Source organism: Ambystoma mexicanum, chromosome 2q, assembly GCF_040938575.1.
Source record: "Ambystoma mexicanum isolate Mex_15411 chromosome 2q, UKY_AmexF1_1, whole genome shotgun sequence".
NCBI classification, from domain to species: domain Eukaryota; kingdom Metazoa; phylum Chordata; class Amphibia; order Caudata; family Ambystomatidae; genus Ambystoma; species Ambystoma mexicanum.
This window is the reverse complement of record NC_090924.1, coordinates 743,749,565-743,764,481: the sequence shown is the minus strand read 5'-3', so window position 1 is coordinate 743,764,481 and position 14,917 is coordinate 743,749,565. Positions and strand designations below refer to the sequence as shown.

Genomic DNA, 14,917 nt, shown 5'->3' with positions numbered 1-14,917 from the left:
TCCTCTTCGTAAAATAGACATGTATGTTTCTTTTTATATTTGTTGAAGTTAGTGTATATTCCAGGCTGCTTTCAAATACTACGGCCCTTAGGCCCTGAGCCACTTTGGGGGAACTCATTGGTAAGCTTGAGCCATTACAAACAAGCGCTTCAGGTGCAACAAGATGAACTTTAGTTGCATGGACTTGAGCGATCGTTACGGAGTCATGAAAAGCTGATCGCGTCCCAGTTTGCCGAATAGTGGGTCCCTCTTGCGCAGGCACTTCATCTAATACAGGCGCTCTTAAGTCATCCCATAGCAGACTGCTACACAAACTGTATATTATGGACATCAGTTTGCTTACTTAATTCCTGGAATCAGTTTGAGTAACCCTTTAATAACAGGCATCACCAGCGTTATATCGCTCCCACTGCCACTCGCACTGTACTCACACCGAGCCGATATTGCAGGGTGCAGGCTGCACTCACTGCGTGACACAGGAGGTGTTAGTATGTGTATTAATAGGTGGAAGCAAATAGGAGGAAGAGAAGGACTTCTTACTGGCACATAACTGGCTAATTACTGACAAATTACCGAAGAGTTCAGTATGTGGCTCTGCTGACAATGCTTACTGCACCAAAGCAACACAGCAGGTCACTGTAGATCATAAAGTCAATAAGACAATGCTCTATCCTCGGTCCAGGGTCACGCCGCTGCAGATGCCAGCGTACAGTCTTTTCAGCTCTGTTCAGCTCTGTTGAGCTCCGTTCAGCACTCGGCTAGGCTTCCTCCAAGGGGTTAGAGGATTGGACCTAGCACGACGAATAAGGTGCGTCAAGCCACACTGTGCTCCCTAACTCTCTAACTCTCGCTCTCAATTGGAAAATCACAGCCGCTTCCGACGCTCTAGTGGCACATGGCCATTCACTGTACAAACTGGTTTCTCTGACACTAGAATAGGAGCAGTCATCTCACAGCTAGATGACACAGGCAGGGAACACCCTATCTATTTCATCAGTCGTCAGCTTAAGGACAGAGAATTAAGGTGGGCCACTGTAGAAAAAGAATGTCTTGCCATTGTTTGGGTACTTGGGAACCTGAGACCCTACCTCTTTGGGACTGGCTTCTTGTTCATCAGTCACTTTAAGGGCTTATGGATAGTTTAAATGATGGAGGGTGTGAATCCTAAATTGCTCAGGTGGTTCATTAGCCTTCAAGGCTTTGACTTCCATATTGAGCATAGGCCAGGTCCCAACATAGCAATGCTAATGATGTATCCAGGATGTACAACCGACTGGAACAAGAAACCCATCTGGGATGTATTAGATTCCACTGTCCCTAGTCTGGATGGGAGGGTTAGGAAAGATGGTAAGACCTTTTATTGTGTCTTGGAACAGGTTTGTGCCCTTCTGTAACACTGATCGATGCATATTAAGAACTATACGCATGCAACCGAATGCTTGCAGCATGCTCAAGAATAACCATAGCCCGCATGAGGGACTAGAGGAACCAGCTCCCGGTGGCCACGGCCAATATCCTGCATAAATATCACTCTCTGGACTAGTTTCCATAAGTGAACGGGACGACTGTGCGGCGGAACCTCTAGAACATTGCCTGCTGCAAGCCTGACAAAAATCAGAGCCCAGAAGGTGCAAGACGGACAGGCGACCATCGGCGGTGCAACAGCTGCCATTTTATTTTTGCCCCGGGCCGAGGCGGCAATCAGCCCACCCGCCTACAACCTGCAGGAGCCCGCAGAGTCTGGAGGGCGGGACACTGGACCAGGGTCGAGATCCGAGAGCGCAGACTGCCGCGCGGTGCCCGCTGTGTGAAACGAGTGCACCATACACAGCACCTGCAGCGGTTCATGAAACCGCCAGGAACCCCCCCCCCGACCCCAGCCGATTGGAAGTGTTCCCTGGCACCCACGAGACATCCGACAACCAGTGGCTGGGGAGGCCGCCCCCCTACACAGGTCCCGAGGGCGGCGCACCAGCAGATCCAGGCGAGGCATTCCGCAAACAGGAAACTCTCTTCCAGGTACCGATGGAGCCATAGCAACACACGTAACGGTACACACGCTCCCAGCGCATACAGAGCGGACCTCCAGGCCCAGCTGAGGAGCCCTGCAGTAACCACCCTGGACCATAACAGGTGACTGGGGGGCGGAAACCCTTCTGGACCGGAGGTGGGAGCTGCTCACAAGCCAAGGAGCACCTCCCAGGTCCCGGGCTCACAATAAGGGCAGTGTGAAGTGAGGTGCCACATACGCCTGGATCTCCCCCGCCGGAGGCCCTCTAAGGCAAGCGATGGACCCCCAATGCCCGTGCTCTAAGTGCAATAACTGACCGGCACTTTCACGCTGCAGGTCCCAACGTGCATAAAGGGGACTGACAAAAAAAGAAAACCCACTGGCCTCAGGAATACTGTACTCCCCCCCCCCTCTCCCACCTTACTAAGGCACATCCAGCCGTTGTAGTGGCTGGACGCCAGACACGAAGGACTCCAGGGCCCCCACAGCACAAATCCAACTGAACTCCCTCCTTCCCCCAGACACTTCCGCTCAGACACCTTGCACGCCCCCCTGTGCCCACGGTATCAACCTCCTGGACACCTGCCCAACACCGGCTCGTGAATCCTCTCCTGCCGGATCCCCGGCAAATACAGGACCCGCCTGGGCACAGCGCACCACACTAAACTTGGAAAACTCAAGCAACCTACGATACACTGCCAGCCGCCCAAACCGCCCCACGACTTGTGCAGCGGCAACTGGGTGCTGTCAGGGAACCTCTGAATCCCTACAGAACAAACCCAGGGAGCCAACAACCTTCTCCCCCACCCTGACATCTCCACTTAACCTGCTAGACCCGGGATGCCTGGGAAGTGATTACATCGGAGGACGCCCATCTACCACCTGCATCTAGGACATCTCCCCCAAGACTAACTATATAGCTGCGGCTACCATTCGCACACAGACCCACCAACTGCTATCTTCCGATGCTGTGAACAGCACACTGCCACACTGCACACGACTCCCTGCTCCGCGTTGCTGACAGGCTAGAGGTGAGTGACCTACCCTTGCGCAGCCTGGGGACGCTTTACTGCTACCTGAGCGACCACAGGACCTATCGGTTCCACGGTTCCCCGCTTTTGCCGGCATCATAGACTCTGGTCACACGCAAAGACCTCAACGCCGAGTCTCATCAAGGGACTGTAACGACCTATTCAGACCAAGTGCCTCACTGAGATCGTACAGCAGCTCCATGGGTAAAGATAAGGTCAAGAGACGGGCCCCTCCCCGACCCGTGACAAAATCCCCAGACGGAGGAGAGCCCAGGGCAGAAACCCAGGACTCCCCAATTTCGCTCACCGATTTCATGAGGGCAATTGGCGACTCGAGGACGTCTCTAGAACTGAAGAACGGAGGGATGTCCTCTGAGGTGTCCTTCCTCCGACCAAGACCTGCACAATCTCTCGTCCAGAGTCGGGGTGTCTGAACAAAGAATATCAGACACAGAGGATACAGTTCACCAATTGGAGCAACAACTAGCTGCAATCTCCAAGAAGGTTGACCAACTTGAATACTGCGCAGAGGACAGCGAAGGAAGAGCGCGACGCAACAATCTAAGGATTCTTGGGATCCCGGAGAAGGAAGAGGGACCCAGCGTTGAACTGTTCCTAGAAGACTGGCTGGCTCATATCTTTGCTCCCAAAAAACGGCCTACATTTTTCTCCATCGAGCAGGCGCACAGAGTGCCCTCTGGGCGGCCCACCCCCAGAGCCCCACCAAGGACAATTATTGCACACCTCAAACTTCTGGGACCGGGATGCTATCCTCCAGATGGCCTGTGCCTCGGGCCCAGTCACATACAACGGATACCGCGTGGGGTTCTACCCGCACTACACTAAAGAGGAACAGAAGGCCCGCCAGTCCTTTGACTCTGTGAAGAAAAAGTTCCAATCATTGTCAGTCAAATATGCCCTTTTTTTCCCTGCACTATTCAAAGTCCATCATGAGGGCGCTACCCACCTGTTCTACACCCCCAAAGAGGCATGGGAATGGCTGGAAACTCAAATCCTTAACGGGCCTGGCCTCGGCCGATTGCCTCCTGGACCAACAGGACAGAAACCTAGGTCCAAACAACCCTCACCCTGCTTAACCCCTGATGGCCCGGAATTCGAAAAGGCAGTGCACACGAGAGAACTACAGAGAACGGGTGAGGCTTCTACACCGCACTGACTAGGCTGCAACATAACTTCCCAACGGGTCTGATACTGCGGCCGCCCTTCCCACATGGTGAATTTACAGCTCCAGTCGGGTTACCCCGAACAAGTTCTTATTGTTCATGGTTATATGTTTGGGCAACAGGTGCTTCCAGTTGGGGGGGGGAGAGTTCACAGGTGTTGGCAACCAAGAATCACAGAACAAAAAGGCAAGATATCTATTGCAGCTGACACAGGAAGTGTAGACATTTCATCCATTGAGATTGGGGGACCCAATATACCCTGGCTTAAGCCATACAGTTGCATGGCAGCCTCCAAACAGGTCCCTGAAGACGGTACATCTCAACATTTAGTGCTTATATCACATACTCACTAGGCAGTGACAGGACCAATGTGCAGGGGGCACCGGGGCGGAAGGCGGGAGAGCATATACACACGAATCTGGGGGCCACTAAGGCATATGATCCTTTTTGATACTTCAAGACGCGGCACTCGTGCTGAGGATGCATACTGATAAACTGTGCCTATAGACCTGGAACGTCAATGGCCTTGGTCCCTGCATCAAACGCAGACTAGTGCTCCAATACCTCGACCGATACTCACCAGCTATAGCCCTACTGACAGAAACCCATTTGATCGGAACACACATACCAGCCGGGTTCTCAAGAGGGGTTAGGGGCACCATCGTACTCATCCACAAATGAGTTCCGCTACAGGTCAGGAAAGTGCGGACTGACCCCTGCGGTCAATTCATAGTGGTACTCTGACATATGGGGAGAAAGATGGGGCCTCATTGCGGCCTACGCTCCCCCCACACTCACGAGAGAACTCCTCGGTGAACTACAGAACATACTGCTAGAGGAACAAGCAGACCTGTGGGCCCTTGGGGGGGATTTTAATGAAGTCATGGAGGTCACTGCTGATAGATCACACAGGGGACCCGGGATTCGGCATACCCCGACTTCTCTATATACTTTCGCCGAAACACTAGGATTGTCCGACACGTGGAGAACACTACACAACACTGACACCGGATTCTCGTTTTATTGCCATGCACATAAGACATTCTCAAGAATTGACTATGCTTTCATCCCTCGCAACATGTCCCATAGGCTCATCTCTGCTGAATTTTTGGCAAGGGGTATCTCGGATCACTCCCCTCTGCCGTCTGAATGCATACTACCTGGGGTTGCCAGAGATTGCCGAGGGACTAGAGAAGACCGCGGATTACTTCGAAATAAATGAAGGCTCTGTAGAATGCCCAATTTCGATATGGGAGGTGTACAAAACAGTCTTCTGCGGGGAAGCCATCTTCTTGGTGTCAGCCCACCGTAAGCAGCACACCCAGAAGATTGTGGACGCTGAAAGACGGGTGTCCGAGACTGAGGAGCAATTCCTCGTGCAGGGAACCAGGGCCTCACAAGAGGCCTTGATAACGGCACAAGAGGCCCTCAGTAACATAGCCTTAGACAATACCAGGACCGCTCATTTGCGGGTCCGGAGCCAAATCTAGGAGAGGGGGGATAAGGCAAACAAAACCCTGGCCTGGCTGGAGAGACGCAAACAAAGTAAGGGGCATGTGCAGACCATCCGATTGCCCAAAGGGGAACTATTGACAGCAGACTCCGACATAGTGGAGGGCCTTTGCCACCTACTATGAAAAACTTTACTCCCCACCCGTAGGGAGTACCACACCCACTCACTCCAACTTTCTCGACCAGATAGAGGTCCAGAGACTCTCCACACAACAGGCAGAGCTCCTAGAAACTAAGATCACAGAGAATGAAGTGCAGGATGCGCTAGCGCAACTCCAAACCGGGAAGACCCCAGGGCCAAACGGTTTCCAAGTGGAGACCTGGAAACGCCTTGGCAACACATTAACAGAACACATGCACCGCATGTTTCTCCGAAGCAAAGAACAGGGCGTACTCCCCCTTGACCTCAGAAGAACATGCATAGTGGTTATTCCCAAACCCGGGAAGCCCCCAGACGATTGTGCCTATCGGCCCATCTCAGTGATCAACGGAGAGGCAAAAATCCTCGCACGGGTACTGGCTAATAGACTGCTTGGGGTGATTGAATCCCTCGTCCACCCAGATCAGTGTGGGTTCATGCCCAATAGATCCACCCGCATGAACCTACGTAGAGTCCAACTTGCTCTCGACAGGGCCCCGGAGATATAGTGCCCACTAGCCGTGCTAGCAGTCGATTTCGAAAAAGCATTTGACTCGGTCGGGTGGGAGGCCTTATGTGAGATCGTGGGTCAGATGAACTTCGGTCAGGGTTTCATCTCATGGGTTAAACTTCTCTATGAATCCTCAGAAGCAACTGTGAGAGTGAATGGCAGGTCTTCCAGATTTTTTCCACTGGGCCGCGAAACCAGACAGGGCTGCCTCTTCTCCCACCTCCTATTCTTACTAGCTATCAAGCCGTTAGCAATTAAACTTCAAACAAAAACAAATTGGTCTGGATTCACCTGGCCAGGGGGAGGAGAAGATCGACTCTCGCTATATGCAGACGACCTCCTCATATACCTTAGCAACCCTGTGAGCTCCTGTCCAATTGTGTCCCATGCTCTTAGGGAATACCAAAATTTCGCCGGCCTGAAGGTGAACAACCAAAAAACCATATACTTCCCGATCCAGGGAGGTGACACTGCGATCCCGAGACCTGTCCCTACCACATCTCCATCCGAGACTTCACATATCTGGGCATACGGATTGGCCCAACTCTGGACAGATTCTTTCAGCTTAACCTACAACCAGTACTTGACAGATTTAGTAAGGATGTTTCCCACTGGCAATCGCTTTCACCATCACTAATGGGCAGGGCAGCGTTGTTCAAGATGATGACACTCCCGAGACTCTTGTACGTCCTACATAATGCTCCACTCCCCATCCCCAATGAAACTTTTGCATCAATTAGACAAGAACATATGTAAAAAAAAAAAAATTGCGGGGGGGGGGGTTCAACCCAGAATCACACTCAAGACACTGCAGCACTCAGTATGGGAGGGAGGCATTGGACTACCATATATTTGCACATACTATTTAGTGGCACAGACGGGGGTAGTAAACGATTGGCTACACGAGGAGGCCACACTACTACATATCCGCAGAGAGACAGCGGCTATGCACCCCGTACCACCTCTTCAGGCTCTATACGCAGTCAACGGACGAGTATCGAAAATATCAAGAATGTCACTTCATACCCGCCATACCTGGAGGGAAGCACACAAACATATTGGTTGGGGAGCGAAACCAACACTAGCCCAACCCTTATGGTACAACGCGCACCTCCCAGAAACACAAAGAATGGGCTGTCTCGAGAACTGGTTAAAAGCGAGGGATATGCACACTTGCACACATGCTTCAAGAAGGGCACCTACTAGACTTTGAAACGCTGAACGACAAATTTGGCCAGACGCCTATGGACCGGTTTAGGCATATACAACTTGCGCATGCCATACACACCCAATTCCTGGACATAACCGCTATACCTCCGTGATCCCCCCTGGAGACCAACATTCTCCAGCAATGCATCACCTCGAAAGTCACCTCCACGCTCTACCAGGCCCTTAATTCTTTCGTAAGTAGGGAGGTTACAAAATTGAAAGAAAAGTGGGAAAGGGACTTGGGTGAGCTTGAACCGGAGGACTGGGTAGATGCACGGATGTTCCCCTGATAGATAGGTATTTAGGCTAAACTGAGGCTGATACAACTCAGAATACTCCACTGCTCCCGTTATCCTCGGACAGCCCTTGCCAAATGGGGAGGGACTGGGGATGAGACTTGTCTCCAATGTAAACGAGGAATGGGCACCTTTGCGAAGTGTTACAATCCTTCTGGGATGAATGCGTCAATAAGATCTCCAATATAATAGGAACACCAATCCCGAAAGACCCCAAAATGACACTCTTGGGAATCTGGGGAGAGGTAGACCTCACCAAATACAAAAAACTGTTCCTAGCGGTGGCAATGGGAGCCGGGAAACAGCTGATCGCCACAACTTGGTATGCCTAAACCGATGGATCAACGAAGTAAGCAGGTTCGCGTCCATGGAACACCGCATCTACAATGCGAGAGGCTGCCCCCGGAAATTCGAGAAAATATGAGGGAAAATGCTAGAGGTGTACTGAGAAACATTTCTTTCATCATCCCCCCATCCCCTCCCTCCTGTCTCTTTCCCCACACCCCCAGGAAACCCGATGCACTTGCAACTGCCATCCGTTTTTGTTTTTCTGATATATCAAATGTACCCCCTTGACCCCGCTGCCTCTTACTGTCATCACTGCCACAACTTTCAGTTGAATACCTATACTTATGATGTGTTTGTTTTTGTTGTATAAACCCAAGTAAACAGTGTTATTAAAAAAAAAAGCATAACCATAGTCAACTGAATGGCCTCACCTTTTTGCTCACAGCACTCAATGCTTTTTCATCTATGCCAACATGTGCTGATGAATTTGTTGAGGATGAACAGGTTGTTCAATGATGCTGCAAAGCTGCCAAGACACAGAGGATTGAGCTAAAGAATAAGATGTCAAGAACTGCTTGCTATGTAAAGCAGGTGAAATATGGCATCAGACTTCCTGTTAGTGGGGCCACAGAAATAGGTTGTACCGAGATGCCAGATCAGGGCTATTTAGATGAGAGGATAGCAGCGAGAACTTCATATTCTACAGTGGAGGGCTCTAGCACATGCAGATTTGTGTACTCCATGATCCCCAGCATTCACGCGTGGAACGCTTTTGCGGGTGATGATACCTTCTGATCCTCATCTTGAAGACTGTCCTCTGGAGTACGGTCTGTGTTGGTTGGGTCAATATTAGACTCCATCATAGCCTCTTAATATTGAGTTGGAGCAAATGGTTGTTGCAGAACTTGCAGATCTGTTAACAATACTGGTCCTGTTTGTAGGGCTGATCCCAAACCAAAGTTTAAACCGACGATGAGAATGGTGGGACTAACCACCTAGACACCTGTATGCCGAGACGGGATAGTGTCGGATGTGGTATAACATCTCTAATATAGTCTGAAAAGAAAGACCTCATGCCAAGAGTTGTCAAACATCTTTCAACTTATGAAGGAGGATTTTTCTTGCTGTGGAGAATTAGACAATGCATATGGACTCTGGCAACAACTGGGTGTTCACACTCATGGAGCATGGCTGGACATCAAACACTGCCTGCAGTATAATGCTAACCATACCACGAGTGAACCACAAAGACTAGCCTGCGCCAAATCTAGACAGAAATATGATTGTTAGCATGGATGTTCAAGTTTTATGAATCCTAGCATGTCCACACTTAGATAGAATTGTGAATACTGGCATATCCACACCTAGATAGAATTGTGAATGTTAGCATGTCCACACTTAGACAGAATTGTGAATGTTTGCATGTCCACACTTAGACAGAATTGTGAATGTTGGCATGTCCACTCTTGGATGGAGTTGTGAAAGTTAGCATGTCCTCATTTGGATAGAATTGTGAATGTTAGCATTGTCCACACTTGGATATAATTGTGAATGTTAGCATGTCCACACTTAGACAGAATTGTGAATGTTAGCATGTCCATACCTAGACAGAATTGTGAATGTTGGCATGTCCACTCTTGGATGGAGTTGTGAAAGTTAGCATGTCCTCATTTGGATAGAATTGTGAATGTTAGCATTGTCCACACTTGGATATAATTGTGAATGTTAGCATGTCCACACTTAGACAGAATTGTGAATGTTAGCATGTCCATACTTAGACAGAATTGTGAATGTTGGCATGTCCACTCTTGGATGGAGTTGTGAAAGTTAGCACGTCCACATTTGGATAGAATTGTGAATGTTAGCATGCCCACTCTCAGATGGAATTGTGAATACTGGCATGTCCACACCTAGATAGAATTGTGAATGTTAGCATGTCCACATTTGGATAGAATTGTGAATGTTAGCATGCCTACTCTCAGATGGAATTGTGAATACTGGCATGTCCACACCTAGATAGAATTGTGAATGTTAGCATGTCCACACTTAGACATAATTGTGAATGTTAGCATGCCCACTCTCAGATGGAATTGTGAATACTGGCATGTCCACACCTAGATAGAATTGTAAATGTTAGCATGTCCACATTTGGATAGAATTGCGAATGTTAGCATGTCCACACTTGGATAGAATTGTGAATGTTAGCATATCCACACTTAGACAGAATTGTGAATGTTGGCATGTCCACACTTGGATAGAATTGTGAATGTTAGCATGTCCACATTTGGATGGAATTGTGAATGTTGGCATGTCCACACTTGGATGGAATTGTGAATGTTAGCATGTCCGCACATGGATAGAATTGTGAATGTTAACATGTCCACACTTGGATAGAATTGTGAATGTTAGCATATCCACACTTAGATGGAGTTGTGAATATCGGCCTGCGTCGCACCTAGATGGAATTGTAAATGTTAACATGTGAAAGATGCATTAAGAAAGCGTGCCCTATAGCCTCTCCATGAATTTAGAAATATGCCCAATAGCCTGTCTGGTAAACTGAATTTAGAAGTGTACCCAAGATCCTCTGTGACAGTTGCATTTAGAAGTGTGCCCAATAGACACTCTGGAAAGTTGCATCTAGAAGTGTGCCCAATAACCTCGCTATGAATTTAGTAGGGTTCCCAATAGACACTCTATGAAAGTTGCATTTAGAAGTATGTCCATTATCCCCTCAGTGAAATTTAGAAGTGTACCCATAGCCTCCCTGAGAGTTGCATTTAGAAGTGTGCCCAATAGTCTCTCTAGTAAATTGAATTTAGAAGTGTTCCCAACACCCTCTCTGGAAAAGCCTCTCTGAAAAACTGACTTAATAGTGCGCCCAGTAGCCTCTCCGTAGAAAATGGAATTTAGAAATGCGCCCAATAGCATCGCTGTGAAGGTTGCATTTTAGAAGTGTAACCAATACCCTCTGTGAAAGTTGATTATAGAAGTGCACCCAATAGACACTCTGTAAAGTTGAATTTAGAAGTGTTCCCAATTGCATCTATGAAAGTTGACTATAGAAATGTATCCTATAGACACTCTGGAAAGTTGCATTTAGAAGTGTGCCCAATAGTGTCTCTATTAAATTGAATTTAGAAGTGTTCCCAACACCCTCTCTGGAAAAGCCTCTCTGAAAATTGACTTAATAGTACGCCCAGAATCCACTACGTAGAAAATTGAATTTAGAATTGCGCCCAATAGCATCGCTGTGAAGGTTGCATTTAGAAGTGCAACCAATACCCTCTGTAAAAGTTGATTATAGAAGTGTATCCAATAGACGCTCTGTAAAGTTGAATTTAGAAGTGTTCCCAATAGTCGCTCTGTGAAGTTGAATTTAGAAGTGTTCCCAATAGTCACTCTGTGAAGTTGAATTTAGAAGTGTCCCCAATAGCATCTGTGAAAGTTGACTATAGAACTGTATCCTATAGACACTCTGGAAAGTTTCATTTATAAGTGTGCCCAATAGCCTCTAGAAAACTGAATCTAGAAGTGTGCCCAATAGCCTCTCTGTGGAAAACTGTATTTAGAAGTGCGCCCAGTACCCTCTCTGGGAAAGTTGCAATTAGAAGTGTGCTCAGTGAAAGAGCATATAACCGATCATACCACACCACCATGCTTACTCTCTCCTTACATCACCACTCAACTAGAACACAGAGATACTATGACACCATTCGGTATAACTGTTCTCATACCAACATTCCGCCGCTTACTCCACATCATTCTATGTAATCACTGCTGGTTCCACACCCCCAGCCAGGCGTTTTCCTCAGGCCTAACGCAGCCACATCCGTTCCGGATAAATCCTGCCAGAACGAACACATTCTCCTGATCTCTCAACCACCACACCTACCGCTAAGAAGCAGCTATTACACGAGTACCGCACGAGCTGCACACATACCCGGTGCTCACACGCACCTTTTGACTCTCCCTACTCTCTCTACTGATCTGAACTTCGGTTCCCAAGGGCGTTCAACCTACAAGCGCCTTCAGACCATACCAATGGTATATAAGGCGCTATATAAGTGCAAAATAACAATAACAATAACAATGGCTGCAACACTGATGGTGGCAGAATTCTGTTGTACATTGAGTTGTGAACCGAGGGTAAGTCTATACCCAAAGCTGGAGGGGGCTGACCAGCTAATTGATGGAAAGCCCAACAATGGGGCTCATTACGGGTCTGGCTGTAACCGTGCCGGTGCTACCGGCAGGTTGCCGCCAGAGCTGTAAATATTTACTGCCCCCTGACTTCCCGGTGCCACCGGGACATTCCAACCCCGGCGGCCCAGAAAGTCAGGCGCCGGTAAATTACAAGTCCCCACGGCGCCAGTGCTTCTGTGACCGTCTGCCTCCAGAGGCTGCTGTGCCCGGCAGGGTCAGACCTGTCTAGCACGTGACTGCAGCAGGCAGACCTGTAGTATGCCAGTCCGGAAACAACAGTGCCAGTAAGCTTACCGGCACCATTGTTTCTGAACCGGCATCCTTGTAATGAGCCCCAATGTCACAGGAACGGAACGCAATGAAAATACTGTTGATATTTTTTATTTGGATGACACCACAGATGCTAAAGAAGTCATAACAGTCTAACTGGGTTGCGAAGAAGCAGGACGCCACTTCTCAGTATGTTCCTAAGTAAACTGATCAGAACTGTCTGCCATCATGTTGGCCGCAAAAGAAAGATGGTCTCTTTTGAAATTCTACAAGAGAAAGAATGAAAAAAAACAGAGGGATAAAGATTATTATAAACAGTGCTATCTGTACCTACGCTCCACCTATTACCATCATGCAGAGACTGTTAAACACGCATCTGAAATCATGTCTCCTCGCCATACCTCCTCTTAGGGGAAGACATTAAGAAAATAGCATGACAGATAGAACCACCTATTTAGGGTGGCCCAGCTGAGACACTATACATGATACCTCTGTACCATAGGCAACAATTCTAGCCCAAGTGGGGGCTAGACTAATCCATCAAAATGTAGCCGGATGTTGGGCAAGCCCAACGAGGGAGACCGCAAACCTGCAATACTTGTCCTAGGAAACTCCCGGCAAGACTAGGTGTTGAGCATGTGGAAGAGGAAGGGGGCTGCTGCGCCCTTCCAAGCTTATTCAACATGGGGTTATTGCACCAGTGTCCTTTGACGAGATTAACGAACAAATGGGAGTAAAAAGACACTTAACCATCTGATTGAATATGAAGTCAAGAGTAAAACATTCCTCAAATTGTCAAAGTCTTGACAGCACACCACAAAATATACAGTTGGGCCAAAAATGATCAGGCCCAAAGCTGGAGGGAAATGTGGTGTGGGTTGGAATCAGGAACAGGCCCCATGATAGCACACACACCTCTTTCAGCATTTCGCAACCAACATAAGCTGGGAACACATTTAAATAAGAGGCAATGCATCGAAAACACCACCAAGCTGTCTGTACACGCCTGTCCTTATGATGTGGAGAAAAGTACTCGCTTTTGAAAGTAACTATGTGCAAAGGGAGCTCTAGCCCACTAGGGCCTTACCTTTTTCTTTTTTTTAAAGTGTTGCTCTGTCTCATGCTTCAGTTCTCATCGTTGTATTATGGAATAGCCCACAAGTATGGAGGAAAGGGGAGGGGACACAGTAAAAAGGAGTGAGGGGCAACATTTAGCAGTTTACCAGGTAGTTAGAAATCTATTAAATGGATCTTCTCAGAAATTAAAAAACTAAAGTGGCAGAATATCTCAAATAAGTTAGCAATATCTTCAATTGTGCTTTGCACCTACAATGGTCTGCAAACTTTGTACCTTCAGATGTTTTGGACTACAAATCCCATCAGCCGAGGCAAGCATGGACATTTATGGGATCCTCAGATTTTCGGTTGATGCAGAAAACCTGCTCTTGTAAATAACACTGCAGCCCCACAAGGCACTAAAGGAGTGTTTTTCATCTTTCAGTTTAGTGGAGTACGATATGTGTGTTTAGTTCTTGGTAATTTTGACAAGAGGGACATTATCAAATCTATCAGTAAAGGAAAAAAACAGTGACATTGTAATGGCCGACAGGGGCATAAACACCAGAGGAAGTGGTATGAAGTTCAGCTGGAACAGCATCTTCTAATTGATTAGACTGCGACGATGGAGTGACTTGCTTTAAGGATTTCTTCACTTCATGTCGGGTTTATGCCCCATAGCAGTGTCAGCTTTTGGGAAAGCAGATACACAGATAAACAGTAACATCTGAACAATCAAATGAAAGTAGAAGAGATGGTGTGATCACATTTTAGGAGAATATCTTTTAAATCGAGTGTGGTCCAGTACTTATAGGTAGGAGATTAAATTAGAGGGCAACACCAAGAGAGTCAAGAAAACTGAAAAACTGAAGTGGGATAGTGCCAGAAAAGGGTTAACATCAAGGTGACGATTCATAAGAGGATTCGAGAATTGCATCTAGAAAAGAAGTGGTAGTCGGAGGTCTATTTTATGGTAGATGAAAGCAAATAGTCTTAAACGTAGTGACCCTAATTGAGATGCAGAGCAATTGTTTACAAAAAAGAATAGACATGACACCATTATAGAAGTGCACACACTGCAGCACGTGCTTTGAAGATATGATAAGCAGCAACTATTCTCTGGACTGTGGAAGCTACCATGCATGCAGAATGCCAAAATAAATGTCTTCACCAAGAAACTCTAATTTTTTTAAAAAAAGACCTA

At 47.7% G+C, this 14,917-nt stretch overlaps 1 protein-coding gene across 1 annotated transcript in view; it reads right to left on the bottom strand.

Moving 5' to 3' along the window:
- UBE3C (ubiquitin protein ligase E3C) overlaps window positions 1-14,917 on the bottom strand; it is a 2,658,557-nt gene that overhangs the window by 2,193,608 nt on the left and 450,032 nt on the right. The gene's annotated exons all lie outside the window — the stretch shown is intronic.